The sequence below is a fragment of the Gymnoscopelus braueri genome (assembly GCF_963280865.1).
Source record: "Gymnoscopelus braueri genome assembly, chromosome: 16".
Classification (NCBI taxonomy): domain Eukaryota; kingdom Metazoa; phylum Chordata; class Actinopteri; order Myctophiformes; family Myctophidae; genus Gymnoscopelus; species Gymnoscopelus braueri.
This window is the reverse complement of record NC_137616.1, coordinates 15,133,358-15,138,673: the sequence shown is the minus strand read 5'-3', so window position 1 is coordinate 15,138,673 and position 5,316 is coordinate 15,133,358. Positions and strand designations below refer to the sequence as shown.

Genomic DNA, 5,316 nt, shown 5'->3' with positions numbered 1-5,316 from the left:
GGGGACCACCAATGGTCCTTGAGGGGGCTCCAGGGGGTCCCCAGCCAAATTAATAGTTAGGAACCAAATTGACCCTTCAGTGTCTGTAACTCTGAGAGTGTACAAATGGATCCATTTGATTCCATTTGTACACTCTCAGAGTTAAATGAACACTCATAATGATGATACAGTGTAGATTGGGACCCCCAAGAAATCAAAATGGTTGAGTCCCTGGCATATCTTTTCAAATGGGGGTCCGTGGAATAATATGTGTCAATTTGGGGGTCCTTGACGCGATAAAGGTTGAAAACCACTGGTCTAATCCATTCCGAACGCCCCTCATCATGACCAAACTAGCACATGCACATGGATTAAAGTCTATGGAAGCCATGTGGAAGCATGTTGCACAGCAAAAATAGCCTAGATAGGCAAATTTTTGGTTAATATTTATAGATTCGAAGCATTTGAAGTGGTCAAACTACTACAATATGTTCAGAAAGAAACAACTTCCATGACATCTTAACTCGGATATTCCATATAAAACCTGAAATGTTAAAGCCCCAATCTATGATTTATTCACCTGGTTGGCTGCATGTTAGAACAGCAGGAAACTGTTACTAAAACATCATAATTTTACATAATTGTGTTCATTAAACGGCGATATAGTGGGTCGAGGGGCTATTTCACACTGATTCACAAATCACACATTAGGACTTTCTTGGCCATAGTACAAACATTTTCAGTCGTGAGATTTTATTTTGCTTTAATGCATGCATGATGCAACAGAGACACGCACACTCGCACAGCGAGGGAGGTGCACACACGCACGCACGCGCACACACACACACACACACACACACACACACACACACACACACACACACACACACACACGCGCGCGCACGCGCGCACGGTGTGTGTGCATGCAAGGTTTCTGTGTATTTGCTTATTCAGGCTTGCGTCCAAAAAGATTTTAAACATTTTTAGCCAGTGGTTCTCAAAAATGTTCATGAAAATGTTTTGTGTCCACTGCCCAGGGAGCATATTTGTGTTAGAATGTTTCAAAAAATATTCCAAACATTCCACATTTTATTTTAAGAGTTTTTGAATATTATTATTACTATTTTCAAATAGCCGATGCGATGCATAGGTTTAAAGTGCTCATGTGGCCTATAGTTGCTTCTTTTGGGCTTGTTTTCCTAGACCTGGTTGCTTATTTTTCTCACAAAATATGGCAACACTGACAGTGAGGGAGGGGGGGGTGTACACACACACACACACACACACACGCACGCACGCACGCACACACACACACACACACACACACACACACACACACACACACACACACACACACACACACACACACACACACACACACACACACGCACACACACGGTTTGACTGTGCACTCCATCCTTCCACACAGTGTCTCCAGCAGACAGACAGTGTTGTGCAGCATCTCTCGGACTGGCAGCAGCAGCAAGCAGTGCATTTCGTCGAGGCTGTTTTAGTAGTTTCTCACCCCTCTGATACTCCCTTCCTTTCTGCAAATAAAAACAAAACCCCGATCAACAAGACCAACAGAGGGTCGTATTATAGGAGATCGAAGAACAAGTTTGAAACGTTTATTTGAATCGCGTCTTTTTCTTCCATCTGATCGCGTTCCCCAAAAAACAACCCCCAAAAACACATCGACCACACTTCTACCCGTTGACTCCGTTGCACTCTCGGCAAGGTAGGATGTTCTCTTATGATCGATGCTCGTTGTATGTATGCATGACACATTTTGTCCCCACTTAACACACCTTTTACTCTATGACAGTGGTTTTCAACCTTTTTAATATCAAGGTCCATTATTTATTCGGCATTTGAGCCACGGACCACCATTTGATGAGATTTAGACTCTCAGACCCAAAACTTAGAATATTTTGCTGTCGTTGGATGAGATTTTGTCCACAATTCCATGCTGTATTGATGTTGGTACCATTAGGAGAGACAGCAGGCAAACGTTTTAAGGGTCCATTTGGTCACCAACTCTCCATCAATTAGCTGGGGACCACCTGGAACCCCCTCAAGGACCACTGGTGTTCCCCGGACCACTGGTTGAGAACCACTGCTTTATGAAAAGCGATCACTTCATTATTCATTATGGTACATTGCTCTTCAATAACAAAAGCTATGTTGATGATTTTATGAAGTAGGCTAGTATTATAGTGAGGATATAATTACATGAATATAATTATAATCCAATAACCTCTGCTGGAGCTCATTCAGTGTTGCACATTTGCATGCAGAATTACTTTAATTAGTGTTTAGATAAACAGGGCATGTAGCCTACATATATCACAGCATTTAATTACAAAAGTGTCCAGATGGAGATTTATATGATTGTGGGTGATTGCTCATTAAACTGTTTGACTAGTCAATAATAGAATGTTATGTTGAGGATTGTGGCATGAGACATTATTGCTCCGTTTGTGGTGCTGATGTTGGGGCATTTTAGAGGAAGCAGCAGGGATACAGACAGTGCCGGTTTGGGAATACTAGGCTATATAGAGTCTCCTCTCCAGACACGACAAAACGAACCCCTGTTGTGTTCACAGAACAGACGTTCACACCCCACAAAAACCTAATTGGGGGAAGCTTGCCACCATCTGGCCACTTAAATCAAGGCAGCAGAGCAGTAGATCTATATCAAAACTGCTTTTTTTGCGTGCACACATGTCTCTCACACACACACACACACACACACACACACACACACACACACACACACACACACACACACACACACACACACACACACAACCTGCACTCTCCACCTCTTATAAAGAAAGAAGGAGGGCAGCGGAATTACAGAGACCTGCAAGCAGATAAAGTTTGACATATAACCAACCACTTTCATTGTACTATCCCCATCTATTGTCAGCTTGGCTGGGCTGTACTCTCAAGGTCATCGCCTATTGGAAAAGGATAGCAAAGGGACATAATGTTACGTAATAATATGCCTGCCTCACGTGTTTATGTGCTGGATGTTCACACTACTGTCAAATGTCTCGTTTGACAGTACAGTTATTGCATCTATAGTCGTTGATACAGTACTAATAGTTGTGAAAGTAGTTATTTCGCATGGACGTGGACATTAGTGGATCTCTATAACTCAGGTCTCAAGTCAATGTGTGCTGCTCTGCAATGCACTGCAGAGAGACCCATTTGATATTGTCTCAGAGTTGGAGATGCTGGGCTGCTTCTTCTCTCCAGCCATGATCAAGCATTGACATAAGCTTATTATGTAATGGTGGTCTGACTGGAGGCAACCGAAGAAACTGATGCATCGTGTCTAAATTTCAGGAGTTTCGTTGCACGATAATTGATAGCACACGATATGTTTTAAGAATGGAAGGGGGCGGTACACTTTCCCCTCTGTCATCATCTGTAGGCAAAGCTTTGAAAATACATCTGAGCAGACCAGTAGCGGGGAATGGATTTCATCACTGTTGCCTTATGCCTCGTTTGCCCCATAGCGTGAGATGAGGGAACAGTTTTAAGGCATCATAAGCAAATTGAAGCATTTTAACAGCATAGATGCACTATTCTGTTTTTCTTTAGTTTTTTTGTTCTTTTTCAGACAATTGCATACAGCATAAAACATGATGAACATGTTATGTCTGTGATAGTCTTACCTAAGGTAGTAATTGACACCTAAAGTATTTGCACACTGAGCATTTTCCAGCATATTATATTGCATTTTAATAGCTATAAAGCAGTTACAGTATATTTGGCTTGTAATGAGCTTTTCCTGGTTTATATATTCCCATATAAGCCATTTGAGTAAATTCAAGGGATTGTCTAGTCTTTGCATGCACGTACACAGACATTATGCACAATGCACAAACTTTAAAAAACATGTGGTGCAAAACATGTGTAGATTTTTTAAGCAATCATACGTATAAACACAATAACACATACAGTTACAGTACACAATACACCCACACCCACACACATGTACTACTGTATGGACATGGAAATGGATGGTAAGCACTAAGCAGAGATGTTGTTAGCAATGCGTCCTGCGTCAAATGATGCGTTTTTCCCTTGGATGCATCAACATATATTACCCAGATAATGTAACATTGTTTATAATCATAGAAATAACGCAAAGCATGAAGCAATGTACCGATAGACCGGAATCTTGTTTTACCGACTACGCACGTGCAAAGTCTGGTAAAAAAAAGAAATGACAGGGACGTGGTTTTGCACTACAAGAATGAATAGTTGCTAGTTTAGGTTATTTAAAAAAAATGTATTAGGTTTAGTTTTTTATTATAATATGGGGTATTTGTTAGGGGTGAAATTCAAACGGACATGAACATAACCATAATTATAACCATATAAGATCAAACGACTTAAACACTGCACTAAATGTATTAGGACTCATTACAATTTTCCTGGGACTCATAACATTGCCCTGGGACGCATCTAAAAGACTACCCATGAGTCCCAGGACTCGTTACACTGAAAACCTAGCAACATCACTGAGTAATGCAATGCAATGCAATGCAACACACATCTCTACTGAGACACATCTGTCTCCCTGTGCAGTTGCTGTCTTGGGGCTCGCCGCATCCCGATAGACTATGTCAATGGAGACTACTCTCTGTCTGTTGTGGAGTTTGATGTCTCTCTGATGGCGGAACAACTATAGGTCAAGAAAGTAATCTACTGTGCAGTATATAGCTTGGAACATTGGTACATGTCATGTGGCATCTGGTTTTATAGAATACACACACACACACACACACACACACACACACACACACACACACACACACTTCATGTACACAGCCCCAGATTGATGGAGGTCAGACTATGTTTGTTGCCATGTGTAATTTGAAGGTCTGAAGTAATACAGTTTGCAGTGGTCATGACACAGATAATGGACATGACTCAGTCCAACATCAAATCAATATATGTTGCCGCAGTGTTTATGCTATTCAGCAGGGCAGAGCAAAAACATGCATATGTATTTAGTGTTAGCGTTTCTGTGTGTGCGTGCGTGCGTGCGTGCGTGCGTGCGTGCGTGCGTGCGTGCGTGCGTGCGTGCGTGCGTGCGTGCGTGCGTGCGTGCGTGCGTGCGTGCGTGCGTGCGTGCTCCCATAAAGCTCTATATCCCACAGTGTTACACCCCATCATGTGGTCCATCATTCTTTGCTGACATCCAATCCAATCATTATTTTCTGGTTTAGGCCAATTGTTATTCCTATTTATGGACAGGGCTTTATTGACACTGGTCTATAAAGCCCTTTGAGAGCCCCTAGTGGGGCTCAGGTAATC

The 5,316-nt window shown here is 42.1% G+C and overlaps 1 protein-coding gene across 1 annotated transcript in view; it reads left to right on the top strand.

The window, feature by feature from the left end:
* Positions 1-1,665: 1,665 nt before the first annotated feature.
* vsnl1a (visinin-like 1a) overlaps positions 1,666-5,316 on the top strand; it is a 35,035-nt gene continuing 31,384 nt past the window's right edge. Inside the window, exon 1 of the mRNA XM_080452611.1 lies at positions 1,666-1,717. The gene's annotated coding sequence lies outside the window, so the exon portion shown is untranslated. The remainder of the gene's footprint in view (positions 1,718-5,316) is intronic.